Source organism: Felis catus, chromosome D2 (genome assembly GCF_018350175.1).
Source record: "Felis catus isolate Fca126 chromosome D2, F.catus_Fca126_mat1.0, whole genome shotgun sequence".
NCBI lineage: Eukaryota > Metazoa > Chordata > Mammalia > Carnivora > Felidae > Felis > Felis catus.
Window position 1 is genome coordinate 34,718,832 of NC_058378.1, and position 23,856 is coordinate 34,742,687.

General features: G+C 35.1%; 1 protein-coding gene across 5 annotated transcripts in view; it reads left to right on the forward strand.

Moving 5' to 3' along the window:
- The window catches only part of ADK (adenosine kinase), a 523,245-nt gene that overhangs the window by 78,112 nt on the left and 421,277 nt on the right, over positions 1–23,856 (forward strand). The gene's annotated exons all lie outside the window — the stretch shown is intronic.

A 23,856-nucleotide genomic window follows, 5' to 3' on the forward strand; every position in this document is an offset into this window, starting at 1 on the left:
GATAGTGCTGGTATTGTTTGGGAAGGTGAGCTGGGGTGGTATGGGGATAAATAAGGGCAAATTGGAATTCTACCCATACTTCTCTGTCTTTTACTACCTGTGACCAATAACTACCTTTGGAATAAAATGGCTGCTGCTTCACTTGCACCCTCCATATTGTACACAGAATTTTTTTGTGGTTAGTCCTAATCTGAAACCATATAGGAAAGGAAATTCTGGGGGATACAGTTCTAGTTAGCACAAGTATAAAACCTATCACACTTGGATTAATCATTTAATCTTCTGAATTTAATGTCTTTATTTATAAAATGGTGAAAATTTCATGTTTGAATAAGTTTAAGGATGGTTAAATGAAATTATGTGAAAAAGTTTCGAGCTATGGAAAGGTTATATAAAAGTTACTTGTGATGTAGGTTTTTGTGAGTCTGATGTTTATGAAAACTCTCTCAACTGGCTTCTGCTCTTGGAGCAGTTGTCTCTCAAATATCCTTGTGGGATTAGATCAGTACTCTGCTATTTTATAATTATCCATTAAGCAAATGATTTGTTTAGTTACCTACTTCTCTTTTAGTCTATTCAGTAATCCTATTGGGTATAGTTTCTAAGTTTCTTTTTTTACTGTTTATTTATTTTTAAACAATTTTTTTTCAATGTTTATTTATTTTTGGGACACAGAGAGACAGAGCATGAACGGGGGAGGGGCAGAGAGAGAGGGAGACACAGAATCGGAAACAGGATCCAGGCTCTGAGCCATCAGCCCAGAGCCCGACGCGGGGCTCGAACTCACGGACCGCGAGATCGTGACCTGGCTGAAGTCGGACGCTTAACCGACTGTGCCACCCAGGCGCCCCTAGTTTCTAAGTTTCTAGCCTGAAATTCTTCAGGCAAAAAATGCTAATGGACTTCTTTGTTCTCTCTTTGTTGTTTTAAATTGACTATTATTATTAGTAGTAGTAGTAGTAGTATATTGTTATTATTATTTTGCTTTCTCTCTCTTTGATTTTTCACCCTGGGTGGAAGGGTGAGGTGTTTTCTGAAATTTTATTCAGTGCTTTTCAGTCCTAGTGTAGTTCATCAATCCTTTGTTACAAATTTACTTGACAGTACTGCAGTATGTGCTATCAATGGAAATATTCATCAGGGTCAACATGGAATGAAGAGAGCAGAAACTTCTGATTGTTGAATTCTTTTTTCCCTTGGCCTACAACAAACAGGAATATTTTGAGGATGAAGCTATGACAGATTTCTGCCTGAAAAACACTGTAAGGGTTATGCCAACACTATCTATATCCCCTTGAGGACTGAGTTGGAAATTTTGGGAGTCATGGATTTGGGAGTTTTGGGGAACTTTTAGCATCTATTAGCAACTAATCTAATCCTTGAAAACATTTTCTTTACTAACTGTAATTATTGATTTTTTTGAAAATTTATTGAAATTTTTTTAGAAAACAAATTTATTAAAGAATTAAATAATACTTATGTATTAAAAAACAAGGAAGGAGATCTTTATGTCAGTTACTTTTGTGCTCTAATTTAATCCTCATAGCAACACTAGAATGTAAAAATTATAATCATTCCCATTTTATGGGAAATAGGCTTGGAGCGATTACATAACTTATCTTCTATTAGAAAAGAAATAGATTGTGATTTGATTTCAGATTTCTATTTATTGCTTTGTACTTTTCCTAAATTCAGTGACTTAGAGAAAGACTATGTTTTACTTTTTTTGGGAGGGATAATAATATTTATTTTATTTTATTTTTTTTCCTATAGTTTTTTAAAATCTTTATTTATTTATTTTTAGAGAAACAGGGATAGAGAGCGAGCAGGGGAGTGGCAGAGAGGGAGAGAGGGAGAGAGAGAATCCTATGCAGGCTCTGTGCTTGAACCCATCAACTGTGAGATCATGACCTCAGCCAAAATCAAGAGTTGGATGCTTAACTGACTGAGCCACCCAGGTACCCCAGGAGAAATAATAATATTTAAAATGAATGTACCTACTTCACAAACTGTTTAAAGGTACTCATGGTAGATATTACCTTTCATAAGTTTTAATATGGTTTAATAGAAATATGCCAAAATATGTAGGTAATACTGTATTTTTGGGGGGTTGTTAATATCTAGGGTAAAATCTTAGAAGATAAACTGAACTCATGTTGGTGAGTGGAAATCCAATTATTTCTAATAGACTAGGTCGTTTCTTGAAGTCCAGTGTAGTATAAATTTGTTCTTTGTGATGTTAGCTCCCTCTGTGGAACTTCATTGAGATTACAACTTGACTTTTTCAATTATTTAGCTAAACGATTGAACAGTTAGACTAGATTTTGAAATTTTCTCTAAATTTTACTTTGTATGCTAATAATTTCAATTGTTTTTCTTGTGAGAATGTTATTTTATAAAAATGTCTCACTTTGTAGATACTGAATTTTAATAGCTTGTGTGAAATGAAACCCACTTCCTCAAACATTGCAACAACTTTTATGCTTTTTTGTTTGGGAAGGCCAGAGATACCAATTCCTAGGTCTGCAGCACTGTGTTAGGTTAGACAGAAGGAGATAGATAAAGCCTAATGGAAGATTTGGGGGGGAAGAAAAGGTTTTGGAATTATGGTGTTTTTTTTTTTTTTTTTGAGTTTTTTAATGTTGAATTGGGTGGAAAAATGTTCATTGAAGGATTTTTTTTTTGTTTGTTTTATTGAAACAGACAAAATTTCTGCTTGATAGAAAGAGGAGAGAGAAATATCTTAGCAGGATCCCAAAATTCAACAAAGAAATGTAGAAAATGTCTTTTACATGTATAATTTCCATAAATTTATGCTCTTGTAAAGAAAATTCTTTGTTATCAAATCCTACTACTGATTTCCCTTTTACAGAATGTGTATATTTTTTTTCACCCCCACTTTTTTCTCCTTTGTCTCCCAAACTAGTTTATATTTAAATATTAAATTGTGTAATTAGTTTTTAAAAATATTTTCCATTCTAGAATGAGGGCAGAGGGAACGTGACTGGCTTCCACGATAGAATTTAGCAAAATGGGCAAACCGATGTCAACCATAAAGCTAGGGACTAAAACATAAAGGATGAAGATAGGAAAGAGCTAAAGTGTATATGCTCTTTGAATTTATAAAAATTTGATTATAGTAAGTCATTGTTAAGATCATACATGAATAAGCTTTTAAACAATTTTGTAAGATAATTATTTTGAGCCCTTTGTTAATACTAAACATATATTATTCCCTTAAAATATAATAATTTACACAAATACAGGCATGCATAATGGTGGCACAAAGAAATTTGTTTTAGTATTTTTTAACCTTGACTAAATTTAGATTAGGTAATTCTTTAAAAGAATAGAATTGAACTAGTTTTATTTATATAACAATCCTATCCTTTGTTATCTTTAAAACATATTATATCCTTGATATAGTAATAATGTTTTCTTATATGAGTAAAAACTTTGAATCAATATATAAATATTTTGCTGGGGTTCTTATAGTTTTTATCTTTTAGTCAGTTATTTTCTCACAATCTTTAAGGATAATTAACCCATCTCCCATTAGTCTTTGAAGAAATCTAGAGTGAACTTTATATTATTGGCTACTTAAGTCCATGTCATTTTGAATTTGATTTAACCTATGTGTCACATGTATAGTAGTGCTTTCCAATGTTAGTACTTCATGTATTATTTAAAGTTTTCTCAAAAACTGTGGAACCTCTTTTATTCTCCTTGACTAACTCCTCTTCACCTTTTGAGGCTTAACTCAGATATTCTTTCTGGTAGTCTTCTCTATTGTACACTCTTCCTGTACTCTGGGGTTAGTTTGGTACAAACCAACAGGCAGACCAGAATTAAAATCCTGGTTTTGATAATTCCTACTTGTGAGACTTTGGGTTACTTATTCTTTTAAATATTTCCTCATCTAAATTATGAGAGTGATAATCCTTAACCTTACAGGATTATTATGAGCATTACGTATATTTAATGTACATGTAGAGAATTCCATGATGCCTGGCATGCAAATAACTACTTCTGCTTTTATTTATTTATTTATTTTTGTTAATATTCTTTCTAGACTCAGTACTTTGAGCACAAGGTTCATATTTCATTCATCTTTGTATCCCCAGTGGCTGGCACATGGTAGAAACTTAGTAAATATTTGTGAATACTTAAAGACTGCTTTAGTCCACAGAGTATCTATGATGGTTTCAGTTCATATGTTTATTCGTGTATTTTATCATTAAGTGGGTTTATTCACAATAATTTTGGTTATTCTTGGTTTCACTACAAGGTTGATGATTAATTAAACAGCTTTGTTATCCAAGTTTTGTTTTCATGAATGTAATCAATTTTAACAGCAGGCTCCTTATGAAAATCAGAATCCTGAGTTAAAATTAAGTGCCTCTCTCATTATTCCTCAAATATTATCAACCTAAGTTTCCTTAGTAGAGAGCAAACAAGCTTTCTTTTTTCTTCAACATTTGGATTGACTTTGTATATAAGTGCCTCTAATTCTAGTAGGCAGCTGGTGTTGGTGATTAAGTTTGGAATGATTTGTGTGACTGCCCCCTTAGGTTTGGATTCTGAGAGAATTTTTTTAATGCCAAATTTAGTTTTTTTTAATTAGAATTTTTTTTCTTTAAATATGTGATAGATGAGAGAATAAACTTTTCCAGAACTAATTGTCTCCAAAGTCAGGATATTTGCATACTATTTGTACGTATACAGACACCCAAACAAAGTAACAGACACCCAAAACAAAATGACTTAATCTATCAATACAATAAATTTGGAGGTAAAGACTGGTTAATTCAGTGCTTCAGGAACATCATCAAAAAGCCCTTTCTGGATGTAATTTGCAGCCTTTTTCTCAATTTGATCCTCAGCAACCCAGCAGGACAACTTTAAAAATAAACAAAACAATTTACTGTCTCTAAACCAGAGAAGGTAGAAAAATGTATTCAGAAGAATGGTATACAGTATAAGCTGTTGCTTTGGTTAGTGCTTTATATTTGAAAAGAGATGGTGCTTATTTTTAGAGGATCACAATGGGGAAGCTGATCACATTTCTGCTGCCTCCTGAAAACCTGATTTATGGTATAGTTTTTTGGTGAGGGGGCAGAGTTTAAAGTCTTAGTACTTTGAGGATTTTATTCTAGACTAGTATAAATCATTACTTAGTAACTTGTTTAGAATTGTTTTACTGAGTCATTTAACAAAGGTAGGATTAGATCTTCTCCATAAGAATATTAACTCACATGCAAAGAAGTATAGATTAGTCATTGATGAAAGCAATGACTTTGGGTTCAGTCCACCTTGAAGAAAGAATAAAAGTAGAATCAAATAATCTCTGGAAAAAGCAAGATGGTCTGTCATATTCTAGTACTTACTATATGTAAGAATGTCTAATATTAGTAGGTGATTGTATAATTAAAATATTCTAATTTATGTATCTTTAAATCAGTTTGTAATAGCCAAACCACAAAAATTCAATTTCCCTTGCATGTGAAGAACTTTTTAAGTAGAAAGCTCTGCCTTAATTTTCATGTCTGTATATATTTATGCTTTTCATTTCTCTGCAATACTTTTTTTTTTGTTAAAGTGAGACTTGGAAAGTAACAGTAATAATGTTTCAATTCCTGAGATGTGGGTAATTTTCATCCTCTCTTCAAGACTTTCATATTATTTTTTATAATGTTTTTATTTATTTTTTTTATTTTTGAGAGAGAGAGACAGAGTGCGAGCAGGGGAGGGACACAGAGAGAGAGGGAGCGCGAGAATCCCACGCAGGCTCCAAGCTCAGCGCAGAGCTTGATGCAGGGCTCAGTCTCACGATGGTGAGATCACAACCTGAGCCAAAATCAAGAGTTGTACGCTTAAGTGACTGAGCCACCCAGGTGCCCAAGACTTTCATGTTATTTTTAAGTGTATTGTTATCATTTGCATGTTTCTTATTTCCTTTGTTGATTCTAATTATGCCCTCAGGAGTTATCATAGTATAAATTTATTTATTTATTTATTTATTTATTTATTTATTTATTTATTTATATATTTAGGGTATAGCTGGCACACAATGTTACATTAGTTTCAGGTGTATAACACAGTAATTGGACAACTCTATATGTTATACTGTGCTCACCACTAGTGCCACTGCCATCTGTCACCATATAACATTATTATGGTACCATTGAGTATATTCCCTCTACTTTACCTTTTATTCCCATGACTTATTTATTCCAAAACTGGAAGCCTGCAAGCATATTATAAATTTATTATGTTTTCTATATATTTATTGTGTCATCAGATATTTAAAAGTGATTAAATATTTTTTAGGGGTAGAAACTTTCATTTGTGTTTCCAAGACTCAGTAGGCCATTATATTTGTTGACTGACCTGACTGAGAACTTAATGTTTATCAATATTTCATTGTGTTCCAACAGTTTGTGTAATGAGAGAATTTTTTTTGTTCTTACCTTAGATTTGTGGTCCATAAAGTATACTCTAATAAAGTTACGTATTTATTTTCATAATTGTTTTACCTGGTCCTGCATAAATGAAATATTTTTTTAATTGTAATCATTTAACCTTGTAAATCCATTGTTAAGGATTTGGAAAAACCAATATTGTATGAGATGAAACACTTTTTTTTTTTTCAAAGATTAGTGGAGGAAGCACTTCTTTTTTTGTTCATTTCAGATTACACTGGGAAACCCCTATGTGAAAGTTCTATTAACTATCCCATTCTCTTTGGAATGAGTCATTGATATTTGTAAAACAAAATTTATCAGTAAGACTGTAAGATTCTGTTGGATTCTGGGGATCATGTCATTGACTTTGTTACTGGTATTGTTGACAGCATTATCATTGTTATTAGCCATTAGCCCTTGATGTCCACATTTGTATGGCAGAGTAAATAAAGCTATTATATAGGTTGATTACAGGAATGACTTAGCATACAGTTTACTGTCAATCTTTAGGAATTTTATTTAGAAAATTTTTTTTAAAGACTTAGGGTGTTATAGCTCTAAGCCTCTCTGCTTATGGCCATTTTTATGTACAAAAAACTTTAGGGTGGTAAAATTGTGTTTTATCATGAATGATTGATTTAAAATGAATGATTCCATTTCCCATCCACAAAGTTTTTCATAAGGTATTATTTAATGTTTAAGTTATGCCATTCTCTTACAGCAGTAATGAAAATGTCCTCAGGTTCTTGAATATTTTCAGCTATAGAAAACATTTAGTGTACAATTCCTTTATTTTTGGTAAAGAATAAACTGAGGCATAGAAATCATAATTGGTAGGGAAGACTGATACTCAGGTCTTCTTTTTTAGTCCATTGTTCTTAGCATTTTACCAAATTGTAGTCAATTTTCCAATATATACATATGGAAACATTGGGTTTTGAATTGATTCCCTTTCAGAAAGCAGCAGATTTGTTCTTTATTTTTGGACTGTTGATTTTTAGTTTGAATACAGGTTACATAGTTCCAGAGTTATTAAGTGATGTATCCCTTATTGTTATGACCTCTTTTGAAGTTATAGTAGTATTTCATCCTACGAAGAATAGGCGACTAGAAATTTTTTTTTTAATTTTTTTTTTAACGTTTATTTATTTTTGAGACAGAGACAGAGCATGAATGGGGGAGGGTCAGAGAGAGGGAGGCACAGAATCTGAAACAGGCTCCAGGCTCTGAACTGTCAGCACAGAGTCTGACGCAGGGCTCGAACTCACAGACAGGGAGATCATGACCTGAGCCGAAGTCGGCTGCTGAACCCACTGAGCCACCCAGGCACCCCTAGGCGACTAGAAATTTAACATACTTCTTCAAGGTCACAGTGTAAGTGTTGAATCAAGAGTACTCTGAAATCAATTGTAGCTCTTTGGCTTTTTTGTCACCCTTACTTTGTATTGTTAATTTAAGATAATTTGTGTGAATCATCTTTCTCTCATGTGGGGACACTCAAATACGCACATTATTTATATTTGGCCTATTATAATTTTTATAAATGGAAATCTGATCTTGTTTCTTCCAGGTTTAAAACCTTTCAATGACTTCTCTTTGCATGATGAAACCTGAAGAACTTTCTTTGCTTTTTAATCCCTAATTCTAGCATCTGTTTGCAATTCATTGAACATGTCCCTCTTGTCCATATAATTGCACATGCTGCTCCCTCTAAAAACCTCCTCCTTGTAGGTCTCCCCTCACTACCTCAAATCCTTTTCTTTTTTTTTTTTTAATTTTTTTTTTTTAACATTTTTTATTTATTTTTGAGACAGAGAGAGACAGAGCATGAACAGGGGAGGGGCAGAGAGAGAGGGAGACATAGAATCTGAAACAGGCTCCAGGCTCTGAGCTGTCAGCATAGAGCCCGACACGGGGCTCGAACTCACGGACTGTGAGATCATGACCTGAGCCGAAGTCGGATGCTTAACCGACTGAGCCACCCAGGCGCCCCCCTCAAATCCTTTTCAAGATTCAGAATTTTATCTGGGAAACTTTGATCTCTGTTAAAAAGCAAAATTGATCTAAGTAAATTTGAAGATCAAATTAGCTTTGTTTGCTCATTTGTGAATCTGGTAGCATTCCATCTGATGAAGGCTGGCTGGGTCCAAGGACTCAGAGGAGGGCCTGTAGGACCACCCAAGAGAGTCCTTGGCTTTGTGCAAGGTAGAGATCAAAGGTGAGCCAAGAGGAAGTGAGAGCAGAGTTTATTGAAGATATAGAATGTAGATACGAACAGAGCATCAGGGAGATTCAGAAAAGAAAGAAGAGTGATTCTTGTCTTTGCTGGGGTCATGGGGTTTTTACTGAGGAAGGTTGTTGGGTGGTCTCCATAATCCAGGAATAAAGAGTGTTTAGGTGTCTTGATGAGTCCATGGTCTTGGAAAGTTCATGACAACCCTGCCTGGTCACTCCTTAGATTATCTGTTGTGTTTGTTGGGAGACTCCAAAGAAATCATTGTCCTCTCCAAGGAGGACATATATTGTCTGTTCTATAACATGTGTGTATGTCCTAGCAAAAGTAGAGGTGGGAAAGAAGTGGGAAAAAGAAACAAAGGAACAAACAAACAGCTGTTCATGGCGTTCCTTTAGTTCCCCTATCTCATATGTGGCAATAGAAGGGTGTCCCGTTGAGCTGCAGGAAAGGAAAGGTTTTTAAGGATAGAAAGGGAATGGAAAGAAGGAAATTATTAGCAAAGAATCCTGATCAGCACTACAAGGTAATCCAGTGATAGATAGACCTTCTGTTCCCCTTACAAGTGTTGCTGGATTGTGGAGTGCAACAGCCAAGAAAGAATTCTTGAGAAGTTGTATGGTGCAACTTAGTTTAGTTTATTTAAGTAGCACAGGGACAGGACCTGTGGGCAAAGGCTGCACTTTTGCTTTATGAAGCTTGTGGCTATATGCTTAGAGTTTCAGGGGGGAGGGACACGCAGGGAGTATTAGATTATAAATGTTTTCTTCAAATTTCTACTTGTAAAACTATTTTTGTAAGATTTCTCTGGTGCTTATCATTCAGTTCCGTATTAACTATTGGTGAAATGTACAGGCAGTCTTGAGACCCTTTAAGAATGTAGCAACCAGCACTTATTTGATCCTTATCAAAATTATGCAGGCTATAGGTCAGCCTTCTGGGTTAAAGGTGAACATTTTTCTGCTTCTATCCTTCATCAGGAGGACAACTTTGCCTAAAACAATGCAAACTACAGGTTAGCTGGCTAAAGGTCACATTCTTGGCCTGGTGGAGGGGGCAAGGAAGGATGTTGTTAAAACTCTAGTTAGGTTCTGTATTAAGTCTTGGTTTGCTAATGTGGTGGCTTAACATAAGTGACTCCATTTTGGGCTCATGGTTTTGTTTTTAGCATTTCAGTGATTCATGAACTGGATAGCATCCAGTCTAACAGATGGAAAGAAGATTCGAAGGGCACCTGGGTGGCTCTGTCAGTGGAGTGTCCGACTCTTGATTTTAGCTCAGGTCATGATCGCAGGGTTGTGGGATCAAACCTCACATTGGGCTCCATTTTGAGCATGGAGCCTGCTTGGGATTCTCTCTCCTTCTGCCCTTTTACCCTCCTTGTGCATGCACACTCTCCCTCTCTCTGTCTTAAAAGAAACAAAAGGCTATCCAAGGAGCTGTACAAAATGAAAGATTTTTATAGGCAGGAGGGAGCAGGAACAAGACAGTTTTACTAGGCAAAAAGACAGGTTGGGTTTTGCAACCAATGGCAGGGGTCTAATCAGGCAGATTTGCTAAACTACTGCTGATCAGGCTGTTCCTGATTGGGTTAAATATTTCATTTCTGGGAAAGCTAAAACTGTAATTAAATCTTGCTTTGGTGATGTCACTTAACATAAGTGACTCCAGGTTAGGCTTGTTGTCTGTTTTTAACACCTAAATCTAGGTTTTATGCAGATTTTATGTCAGAGGAATTATTAGATCATTTTGTAATTCCCTGTTTTCTTTTGTCTTTTCTAGATTATGAGCTAAAGGCAAGGGTACTTTTATCTCTCTATCAGGGCTTGGCACTATACCAAACGTATTCTAGAAACTCAGTACATTTTAATGAGTATATATTATGTTTAAATGTCTCCAATTCTAGGGGCACCTGGGTGGCTTATTCAGTTGAGCATCCAATTTTGGCTCAGGTCATGATCTCACAGTTTGTGAGTTCAGGCTCTGCATCAGGCTCTGTGCTGACAGCTCAGAGCCTGGAGCCTGCTTCAGATTCTGTGTCTCCCCTTCTCTCTGCCCCTCCCCTGCTCTCACTCTCAAAAATAAATAAACATTAAAAAATGTATCTCTCTCTCTTAAATGAATATTAAAAAAATATTTTTTTAAATATCTCCAACTCTATCCATTCTTTTTTTTTCATAGTTCTCGCCCGGGATGTTACAGTAGCACCTCATATGACTGTGCCTCCAGTCTCACCCCTTCTCCTGTCCTTACTTTACATTCTTCTTTTAATGCTTTTTGTACTTTTGTTTGTTTCTGTCCTACTGATTGTCCATCTTTCTAAAACACTAATTTGTCCCATCACTTGACCATGTTATTAAAACACTTTAATAGTTCTCCCATTGCCTACAGGATGAATTTTAAGTTATTAAGCATGACTTTGGAAGCAGATCTGAATCTTGCTTTCCCTTTTGGCACTATTCCTACCAACAGCCTTCTACCTTTAGCCCTAGTAAGAATTAATTGCTTATTTTTGTATCTGTGCTTTTGCACGTGCTGGTCTACCCTTCTCGAGTATTAGCTGCCTGATAATTTCAAAACTTAGCTGCTTCCTCTTCACCTCTGATAAATTTGTATCTGTTATACTATAATTTGTCTGTGTTATCTTCTGTATTAGACTAAACTTCTTGAGGCCTGTGGCTATTTCATATTCAGTTCTTCTTGTGTGTAGTACATAGAACACTGCTTGTTGAATGCTGTTGAAGTGAATTAAATGCCTGTGGATTATAGAATAAGTATCACTTGAATTAAGAAGGTGGTGCTTCATGGGGTGCCTGGGTGGCTCAGTCGGTTGAGCATCCGACTTTGGCTCAGGTCATGATCTCTCTGTCCGTGAGTTCAAGCCCTGCATCGGGCTCTGTGCTGATGGCTCAGAGCCTGGAGCCTGTTTCAGATTCTGTGTCTCCCTCTCTCACTGCTCCTCCCTGGCTTACACTCTGTTTCTGTCTCTCTCTCTCAAAAATAAACAAGCAAAAAAAATTACCAAAATTAAAAACACAACCTTTTTTCTGATTTTGTCTTTGTTTGTATTCCTTTCCATAGTTGTTACATGTTTATTTGGCTCACTAAAATTGGGAGTTAATTTATGTTTTGACACTTATCCAGCATATTGTTAGTACTCAGAAAGCTGTTATTGTTAATAAACCTTTAGATCAGCCTTATTAATTTCAGCTGATTATTTAAACACACCCACACTTTTGGGGATGAGCACTGGGTGTCATATGTAAAAGATGAATCCCTGGGTTTTACTCCTGAAGCCAAGACACTGCATGTTAACTAACTTGAATATAAATAAAAACAAAATTAACCCTGAAAATAAACAAATAACAGACAATTCTACTTTTTGTGAGGATTATTATGTTCGCATCTCATCCTTTTCTTTGAATAGTATAGATGTATTATATGAAAAATATAAATTATTTTTATATTAAAAATGTCTTTTTTATATTAGTCTTTTTTAACTAAGACCACAAGGGTAAGTTCTGAGGAGATTTTATCCTAAATGGCATCATAGAAAGTTAACTTCTTAATAATTAAGAAACAGTGCTGCAAAGTTGGCTCGATTTTAAAGTGTACTTTTGCTTGCTAATTAAGCTACTTTTCATCATTAATTCATAGTACTTTAAAATGATTCCCTATTGTTATGCAGTTTTTTCAAAGAAGCATTAGTAAGGTAGATGTAGAAAATTATTTTACAACTAAAGTGATACCCACCAGATGGTGCTATTTTGCCTGTTTTGTTTGTGCAGATACAGAGGATGAATGAATACAGAACTTTTAAAAAGACTATGGGAGATCTTCTAATATTTTTAGGGCATAATATTTTGGGGGTGGAGGAGCTCAGTGGAAAATATTCAAATGTAAACTTATATTCAGTGCTGAATTTTATCTTAAAGGTGGAAACTACTGCTGGTTACATGCCAGAGAAACTTCTATATAGTCTAAAATTCAGTAGATATTTTTAAGTTTGACATAATGTAAATCCTATTGACTGTCATAATTCCACATGCATGAAAAATGTAGTTATTTCTAAAAGGGATTGTGTATTACTAAAATTTTATGTTTTAGTTTTCTTTACATTTTCAAGTAAATAATATTACTGAGTTACATACTTACAAATTAAGTGAAACATTTTAATTATTTTATGTGTTCTTGAATATTTCCCAAATAAAGGAGAGAAAATTAGGCTTAAATTCATTATTTTTACAAATGAAGAGGATGATCATTCTAAATTAATTTATGTATTAAATTAATTACATAATTAAATTAATTATGTATTAGAAAGTAGTATGTGGTGCACTGTTTGTTTAGATGCTGAAATTGAATGTTCATTATAGTTAAAAATGGCTAGCTAATGAAATACATTTTTCAGTGAAGTATGAAAGATTCAGCCAGTATTTCTAGGATTTTAATTTACTTAAAAATTTATTTATTTATTTTGAGAGAGAGAGAGGGAGAGAGAGAGAGTGCATGCACACATGTGAGTGGGATAGGGGCAGAGAGAGAGGAAGAGAGAAAATCCCAAGCAGGCTCCATGCTGATACAGGGCTCGATCTCATGACTCTGAGATCATGACCTAAGCTGAAATCAAGAGTCCAATGCTTAACTGACTGAGCCACCCAGGTACCCCTTACTTTATTTACTTTTTCTGATCTTATTATCACTTGTTTTTATTTGTGTCTGGCCATGAGATTGAAGCATGAAAGTATGTAGGTGTCATTGTAACTATTTCCCAAAGTCACTGTTGATTATACCAACAATTACTTTTTTGCAATGTGTGAAATTAGAGATTGAAGTTGCTTTTATTTCTTTTTAATTTTTTTCATGTGTATTTATTTTTGAGAGAGAGACAGAGTGTGAGTGGGGCAGGTTCAGAGAGAGAGAAGGGGAAACACAGAATCCAAAGCAGGCTCCAGGCTCCAAGCTGTCAGCACAGAGCCTGACGTTGGACTCTAACTCATGAATGGTGAGATCGTGACTTCGCTGAAGTCGGAAGTCAGAAGCTCAACCGACTGATCCATCCAGGTGCTGCAAGTTGCTTTTATTTCTTAAATTTGATTTTTTTCTCTGGAAAGGTACATGTGTTACTTTGAATTTAGTGAATGAAACATATCACCATAGGCTAGTAAATATAGATAGATTTTCTTATGTTCCTAGACTTTGTGCATGAGTAGTTTAATCATAACTATATTAACATCATCTTCATAATACCCTTAAGATTATGAACCACCATATTGCTTTATCCTATAGCATTTGTTTGTTTTTTTTCTTTGTATTATAGCTTTGGAATCAATCCTTCAGATCTCTTCTGTAAGAGGATAAAAAGTTCCTCTTCCATTAAGGCAATTCTTTACATATAGTAGATGATCTATATATATTTGTTACATAAAGAGTAATTTTGGGGCACCTGTCTGGCTCAGTTGGTAGAGATTGCGATTCTTGGGGTAATGAGTGTAAAGTCCCATGTTTGGTATAGAGATTACTTAAATAAATAATTTAAAGCTGAGTGATTTTGTTATGCCGAATATTATAATACAAAGGAAATTATTTCAGTAGCTTTTCTTCCTTGTAGGAATTTCCATAGTAACAAAGAATATTCTATATTCTGTTGTTTTTACCTTATACTCTTTTTCTCAGATGGCTTTTTTTATAATTTTATTTTCATTTTTTTAATGTTTATTTTTGAGAGAGAGAGAGATTGTGCACGTGTGTATGAGCAGGGAAGAGGCAGAGAGAAAGGGAGAGAGAGAATCCCGAGCAGGCTCCAACAGTGTGGAGCCACCCCTGTTGGTGTGGAGCCTCCATACTGTTGGTGTGGAGCCTGATTTGGGGCTTGATCTCATGAACCGCAAGATCATAACCTGAGCAGAAATCAAGAGTCGAATGCTTAACCATCTGAACCATCAACATGCCCTGAGATGGCTTTTTATAGTTGGTTTAAAAAGGATCATCTCACTGAAATATCTTAGAATCATAATAGTGATGCATTCTATCATAGTAAAGTTAGGTGTATTTTCATTAAAAAGATTAAAAATCTTGACATCATTCTGGTTTCATGTAGATGTAGAGAATTACAGATGATCTAGTGTGGTACAGGGCTTCTTGGAGAAGGTTTCCTAAGACCTTTTCAGCGGGTCCATGAAGACAGAACTGTTTTCAAAGTGATACTTAGACATTGTTTGCCCTTTCCATTCTCATTTTCTCACTAATGTAAGTATTTTTCCAGAGGTTCCATGATATGTGATATTGATCAAATGCATAAGAGAATCTAGCTCTCTTCTATTAAGCCAAACATTGATTATAAAACAATATTACTCTTCTCACTCAATTTTTAAAATTTGGAAATAGTTATTTTTCATAACGTTATGTATGTTAACATTTAATGGTTCTGTTGAAAAAAATTAATAAACATTTAGAAATTTTGTTTTATTTTTAATATGGTCACCGGGGATAGATATAAAAGCTCTTTGAAGTACTCAATACTTTTTTTAAGTATAAAGAGGTCCTGAGATCAAAGCGTATGAGATCTTCTGATCCTAATTCTTTATCTTCATTTTACCAGTGAGGGTACTCTGAGACTCAGAGGGGGTTAAATGGTTTAGTCATGTATATTCAACCATTTTTGGCTTAGCTGATACTTCCATTACTGACTTCTGACTCCTTTGATTTGACTGATTCATGATTTAGATATTTCCAACCTCGCACCAATTCTGAGCTCCTTCAACTATTTTTTTCGTGTGGTATTTTAACTAACTTTATTAAGTGCATGAGCAAGTTGGGAACATTCACCTGATTCTTCAGCTACAATAAAATGGTGTCCTTTTTTTTTTAACGCATAAAATACCTAGTATAACTTTGCTATAAAGTGTGAACTTTCTAGCAGGAAAAGGGAATTGATACATGAAATAGTGTAGCCTTAGTGTCAAAAAAAAAAAAAAAATAAAGTTGAGGGCAAAGAGATAGCCTCTCATATTTTAGAGACTCTTTTATTATCTTCTTTACTTCCCTCCTACCCTGGCCCCCATCAACAATAAAACATTGGATACAAGCTTCCCTGGACATTTATGGCAGTCCACTCATAGAAGAACAAAGTATTCTATCCTTAGGTTTCAAACAGTAAGAGGATAATAATTCTATATTGCTCTTTTGTTAGCCGTATATTATTTCCCGTGTTGAAACTCATGATTGAGAGGATAGATTCTAAAACCATCCTCCCTCCCCCCTTTTTTTAATTGTTGAAGGAATTTAAAATCATGTCATGAAAATGGATTGAAAACCTGGGTAGTTTTAACTTAGAAGAAAGAAAACCAGGATATATATGATAAGCCTCCTGCATTTGAAGCACCTTCTTTATGTGCACATGAGATTAGATCTATTGATTTATTTGCGAAACCTCAAGGATAGAACAACTAATGAGTGGATGGTATAGACTGAATCATTTTAGCTCAATAAAGGAAAACTTTCTAGTAGTAAAGAAATGCAAAAATTGAATAAACTTGTTTTGGAGGTAATGAATTCCCTTTCTCAGGAGGTGTTATAGACTGGATTACTTGGTAGGAATTACTTGGTTGGCACACGAATCAAGAAGGTATAGTTAATTGGATTAAATGACCTTTTAAGATTCTTTCTATTTTTATATGCTTGGTATATTTGTTGAAAATAACTTTTAATTATAAGAATTTTATTTACTTTTTAAATAAGAGTTAATTTTAAAAGGACAATTGGTTTAGTAGATATATTCCACCCTTATATCAACTAGTCAATAGACCTGAAGACTTTATGGATCTGTGGTCTTGCCATGAGCATTAAAATTGATTTTCTTGAGTGTGTGTTTTATTTATTCCTTTCATTGCAAGCATTTGAAGAGATGATTGATTGGTAGCAAAAATTTGGAAGAGGAAAGGATGATAAGCATTAGAAAGGAAAATAAAAGCCATTTTGAAGATGTACATTGATTTGATATTTTGGGGTTTATTTTCTAATTTGCTTATGATCATAAATATTTTCTGCCTCTTATTACCACTCTTTTCTCTTTCTTTTCCATATATTCCAAACTATCCATAACCAATATTTGTGTGAAAGTGTCCTTAATTGTAGGTGGTTTTATAAGTAGTAGAGTCTGTCGTAATATAATCACTAAGATGATGACTGCATTAAAACATGTTGTATAACTTCCTAATTTAGCAGAGTATTTTGGGAGAAGAGGAGAAATAGGTCTACCCTAATGTTTCTAATTCTTTTTTTCTTGGGGTACTAGAGGGAAATACATACTCTTACTATTACTAGAAATAAATGGATAATCACAAAATATTTGGCTTTATTTTCATTTGGGAGTAGGTATTTGTATTTCTGTATATAAGCATGTATCTTTATATATCACATATATTTTTAATACTTCCAAAAAGAATTTGAGATATTATAATGTGTTATTTTGTACACACACACACATGTGCACACTGAGTTTTATTTGTTCATCAGAGAAGGCCTGGCATAGGATTTAAGTTAAATTAGCTATAGGGTTCAGGTATCAAGTGAGTGAGTAAAATGAGCCAGTTTGAAGCAATAGATATTGATTGATTGATACATTATAACCTCTTTTCAAAGGAAGATCCATGGCACTGTAGAATCTTGCCTTCAGTTATACAGTGTAAATAAGATTGCCATATGTGATATTTAAATAGTTAAGAAATTAGACCAGAACTGAAAGAAAGGGTTTCCTGTATAATCTGCTGTCATTAGACAAATTAAGTGATTGTTCCATTCTACAGGTATGGTAAGGTTGTGTTTTATTAATTAATTAATTAATTAATTAATTTAATATTTATTCATCTTAACTATGTGTAAAGCTTGACTTTAGACATTGGATACAGAGCATCAGTTTTCCTTCACTTAGAGAGTTCACAGTCTAAGACAGATTTGAATATTAAATTTCTTATTCAGTAAGTATTCCTAGTAAAAAGCTTATAATATGGAGTCTAATGACTTAAGTTCTTATTCTGCTACTTTTTATTTATTCATTCAGTTAACATTAGTTGTAAATGCTTATTATATATCCCAGAAATGTAGAGATTAGTAAGATATAACCTTGCCTTAAAAATTCATTCTCGGGGCGCCTGGGTGGCGCAGTCGGTTAAGCGTCCGACTTCAGCCAGGTCACGATCTCGCGGTCCGGGAGTTCAAGCCCCGCGTCAGGCTCTGGGCTGATGGCTCAGAGCCTGGAGCCTGTTCCCGATTCTGTGTCTCCCTCTCTCTCTGCCCCTCCCCCGTTCATGCTCTGTCTCTCTCTGTCCCAAAAATAAATAAACGTTGAAAAAAAAAATTTAAAAAAAAAATTCATTCTCTTCAGGGGTGCCTAAGAAGCTCAGTTGGTTGAGTGTCCGACTTTGGCTTAGGTCATGATCTCGCAGTTTGTGGGTTTGAGCCCCACATCGGGCTCTGTGCTGGAGAACTCAGAGCCTGGAGCCTGCTTCAGTGTCTCCCTCTCTATCTGCCCCTCCCTCGCTTGTTCTCTCTCTCTCTCTCTTTCAAAATAATAAACATTAAAAAAATTCATTCTCTTCAGGAGTATTAAACAGGCAATAACTAGCTATCATACAGTGTGATAGATAACTGCTATGATTAAATATGTGTCAAATCCTATAAGAGAAGTAGATTCCTCTAGCTGTGCAGGATGCAAGAAGCTATCTCAAAGAGCTGATATTTGAGCTGGGACTTGAAGAATGAGTAGAAATTAGTTGGGAACAGAGGAATCAACATGAACAGAGGATTAGTTAATCTATGTTAATAGGTTCTGCATGAACCCACAGTATAGAGTGATCTGCATGAACACACAGAAACATGAGTGAGTAGTGTATTTGGAGAATGATGAAGTATTGTTTAGTTTGGTTAAAACACTAGGTATGTTGTGGAAGGAGTGGACAGAGAAAAAGCTACACATGTAGGTTGGGGCAGATTGTGAGAGGTCTTATATACTGGGCAAAAGGTTTTAGGTTTATATATGAGAGGTATTTGGGACCTGTGGAAGGTTTTTAAGCAAGCAAACATGCTTAGTTTGCATTTTACAAAGACAGTTGATAGAAAATAGGATGAGGTAGAAATAGAGGCTGGAGGTGCATATACTAATTTGAAAACTGTTCGTAATAGAAATGAGTAAGATAATGAGGATCTGTTATAGGGAGGTAGTAGTGACTTTAGAACAACACAGTGGATGGATTCAAAATATAGTTCCGAGGTTTGAGTTGATGGGATTTAGTGACTGATCAATGAAGAGAGAGGGCATCCAGGAAGATTTTAAAATTTTGTCTTTGGCATCTGTATAGATAAATAGTGATGCTATTATTTTTGAAAGTAAAAGCAATATGATTTGGAAGAAGTTACGAATTTGGTTTTGTAACGTTGAGTTTGGAGGAATAAATCTAAAGGAATGTTGGAGGTGCTTAAGTTGCAGGTGGAGGAAATGCCTCTCCAAGAGAAGAGAAGAATTAGGAGAGAGGTAGTAATTGTTAGGTATATCTCAGCCTGTTATTTATAGAATATGAGACATAGAATTATTTTCTGATTTGGAAATGAGCAATGTTTTAGTTATCTTAAATTCTAATTTCATAGTGCAAAAATCACAACAATTATGTATATTATGGGCCAATAATATTAATTAAAATTTATTGAATGCTTGCTATGAAGCTTAGCTAAAATGCTAAGCATTTTACATTCATCATCCTTTAATCTCATAGCAGTGTGACTTAAATATTACTATTATCTGGATTTTCAGAAGGGTATCTTGACCAAGATTTTATAAGTGGCCGAATGGGTTTTCAAACAAATGTGAGTGTGACTTTACAGCCCAGGCTCTTAACCACTATGCTATTTGTATGTCTTATAGAACATGAGAGCTGAAATGGATCTAAAGACATCTAGCCCTACCCTATAATTAAATATATGTCATAGCTGAAATCTGTAATTTTGGTTAAGATTAGCTATTCAGTTTACTTAATAAAAAGCTTACCCACCAACCATTCATTACTCCTGTTGTCCTTGTGGCAGATCCTTCTGTGTGTGTGTGTGTGTGTGTGTGTGTGTGTGTGTGTGTGTGTGTGTGGTGTGGGTAGGCTGACCCCTCTGCCATGTGAGTTGCCTTATCAGTCTGGGTCAATCTTGTTTGTCCCATTTTTTGTGCTAGTTAGTTAAGAGATGAGCATGTGACTTCTGTCTGGCCAGTGAAACATGAGGGGAGGCTTGATGAGGAGCTTCTGGGAAAGGTCCTTAGCCTTGCATTTCTGGATGTTATCCATATAAGTGGGTGCTTAGAATTCTGAGAGCTACTTTGTAACCATATGAGGGCTAGTTGAGTGTAAAATCAAAACACTACATAGCAGAGTGAAAAGATGGAGAGAACCTGGATCCTTAGAGATATTTTTGAGCTGTTAAATTACCCAATTCTAAAGCCACCCTAAGTCTTATGTGAAATTGGAGGAAGTTTATTAGGCCACTTTAAATTGGATTTTTTTTTTTTTCATATTTACCAATGAAAGGAACTGAACTATGGTCTAAAGTATCTACCCTTCACCTGAAGTACAAAAAAGCCAGGTGGGGGCGCCTGGGTGGCTCAGCTGGTTAAGCATTCAGTTGTGGCTCAGGTCATGATCTTGCATTTTGTGTGTTTGAGCCCTGCGTTGGGCTCTGTGCTGACAGCTCAGAGCCTGGAGCCTGCTTTGGATTCTGTGTCTGCCATTCTCTCTCTGCCCCTCCCTTGCTCATGTGCATGCGCTCTCTCTCAAAAATAAATAAAGATTAAAAAAAAAGCCATTGTAAGGCTTGCATTACTATTAAGGTAAGCTTGAAACTGGAACAGTTTTTGTGTCAATGTTTGGTTTTAGTGTCTACACCTAATTTTATTGGGGTAGAAGCTAGAAATGCTCGTGTTCTAGAAATTAGATGTTATATGTTAAAGTAGCAAAATGTCATTGAGGAAATAAGATTGATTATTTTGATAATAGATAAAAGGAATAGGAAACTGCTCTTCAAGTTAGGGTAGGAAATCGATATGGGTTTAATTTGTAGTCAGTTAACAAGTTTCAGGGTTTCTCTCATAGACCCTTCCAAGGCCCTGAGAGGATCCCAAGCAATGTGTTTACATAGCTATATTTTGGAGGGATAAAATTGTCAAAAGTTAGATATTTTAACCAGTTAAATTGCTATTTATTTTCACTTTGACTTACTGGGTGGCATTAGAGTGGTCAGAGGCATTTCTGGGATCTGGTTATGGGGAAGTATAGTATGGGATATGTTTAGATGGAGTACATGTTTTGTAGTTATTTCTGCATATTGTTAAGTTCTTACTAGCTGTTCTGGCATAGGTATGACTCCCAGTAATATTCTTACTGTCCACCGTGCTGATGGCTTTGTGATATATAGATGCAAGGGCAGAGGTCTTAAAGCAATCTAAACATGTTCCTTGAGTCTGGTAGGAGAAAGAGGAAGGGAAATATCGTTTAAATATATGGACTCAGAAGCTAGTCTGGAATTTTTTTCTAAATCTTAGAATTCATATATGAAAGAAACTTATTAGGAGTTTTCCTGAATCTGACAACAATCTTAACAGTGTTTATGACTTTATCAGTAATAACTTGTGAAACTGATAAAAACTTTTCTAAACTATCAAGAATAAAACCTGAATCAAACACACTAGCAGAAAGACTGAGTTACCTTTTTGTTTTCTTAATATTATAAAACTTTTATATGAAAAGGAAATCAAAAGTATGCAGTCAGAAATGTATGAAAATAAGAGCATATAGAGGTTGGTTAAATAATTGATAAAAATATGCCAATCTTGGGATGCCTGGTTGGCTCAGTCAGTTAAGCATCTGACTCTTGATTTTGGCTCAGGTTGTGATGTCACAGTTCATGAGATCGAGCCTTGCATCAGACTCTGCGCTGACAGTGCAGAGTCTGCTTGGGATTTTCTCTCTCCCTCTCTTTGCCTCTCTCTCTCTCTCTCTCTCAAAATAAATCAAATAAACATTAAAAAATGCCAGTCTTTCTTGAATTTATGATGTTTGTGGTATTTTGTTACCTTTTAAAAATTTGTAATTTATATTTGCAAACTGAATCTAACAATACATTGAAAGAATTATCGCCACAATCAAGTGGGATTTATTCCTGGGCCGCAGGGGTGGTTCAATATACAAAAATCAATGTGACTTATCACATTAATAAAAGAAAGGATAAGAGCCACATGATCCTCTCAATTAGATGTAGAAAAAGCATTTGACAAAATACAGCATGTTTTCTTGATAAAAATTCTTGAGAAAGTAGAGATAGAAGGAACATACCTCAAGATCATAGAGGCCATATATGAAAGACCCAGAGCTAATATCCTCAATGGGGAAAAACTGAGACCTTTCCCCCTAAGATCAGGAACATGGCAAGGATGTCCACTCTCACTACTGTTGCTTAACGTAGTATTGGAAGTCCTAGCCTCAGCAGTCAGACAACAGAAAGGAATAGAAGGCATCTGAATGATCAAGGAAGAAGTCAAACTTTCACTCTTTGCAGGCAACATGATACTCTACGTGGAAAACGCAAAAGACTCCAACAAAAAACTACTAAAACTGATACATGAATTCAGCAAAGTCACAACATACATAATCAACATACAGAAATCAGTTTCATTTCTATACACCAATAATGAAGCAGCAGAGAAATCAAGGAATTGATCCCACTTACAATCATAGTGAAAACCATAAGATACCCAGGAATAAACCTAACCAAAGAGGTAAAAGATCTGTATGCTGAAAACTATAGAAAGCTTATGAAAGAAATGGAAGAAGACACAAAGAAATGGAAAAACATTCCATACTCATGGATTGGAAGAACAAATATTGTTAAAATGTCAATACTACCCAAAGCAATCTACACATTCAATGCAATCCCTATCAAAATAACACCAGCATTCCTCACAGAACTAGAACAAACATTTCTAAAATTTGTATGGAACCAGAAAAAAACCCTGAGTAGCCAAGTAATGTTGAAAAAGAAAACCAAAACTGGAGGCATCACAATTCGGGACTTCAGGCTGTAGTACAAAGCTGTAATGATCAAGACAGTATGGTACTGGCAGAAAAACAGGTACATAGATCAATAGAACAGATTAGAGAACCCAGAAATGGACCCACAAATATATGGCCAACTAATCTTCAACAAAGCAGGAATTTTATCCAATGGAAAAAAGACAGTCTCTTCAGCACATGGTGTTGGGAAAACTGGACAGCGACATGCAGAAGAATGAACCTGGACCACTTTATTACACCATACACAAAAATAAACTCAAAATGGATGAGAGGCCTAAATGTAAGACCGGAAACCATCAAATCCTGGAGGAAAAAACAGGCAATAACCTCTTTGACCTCGGCTGCAGCAACTTCTTGACATGTCTACAGAGGCAGAGGAAACAAAAGCAAGAATGAACTATTAGGACCTCATCAATATAAAAAGCTACTGCACAGCAAAGGAAACAGTCAACAAAACTAAAAGACAAGCAACGGAATGGGAGAAGATGTTTGCAAATGACATATCAGATAAAGGGTTAGTATCCAAAATCTATAAACTTATCAAACTCAGCATCCTAAAACAAATAATCCAGCAAAGAGATGGTAGAAGACATGAACAGACATTTTTCCAAAGAAGACACCCAGGTGGCTAACAGACACAAGGAAAGATGCTCAACATCATTCATCATCTGGGAAATACAAATCAAAACCACAATGAGATACCACCTCACACCCATCAGAATGGCTAAAATTAACAACTCAGGCAACAATAGATGTTGGCGAGGATGCAGAGAAAGGGGAACCCTTTTGCACTGTTGTTGGGAATGCAAACTGGTGCAGCCACTCTGGAAAACAGTATGGAGGTTCCTCGAGAAATTAAAAATAGAACTATCCTACGACCCAGCAATTGCCCTACTAGGTATTTATCCAAAGAATACAAAAATGCTGATTCAGAGAGGCACATGTACCCCAGTGTTTATAGCAGTGCTATCAGCAATAGCCAAAGTATGGGAACAGCCCAAATGTCCATCAATTGATGAATGGATAAAGAAGATGTGGTATATATATACAATGG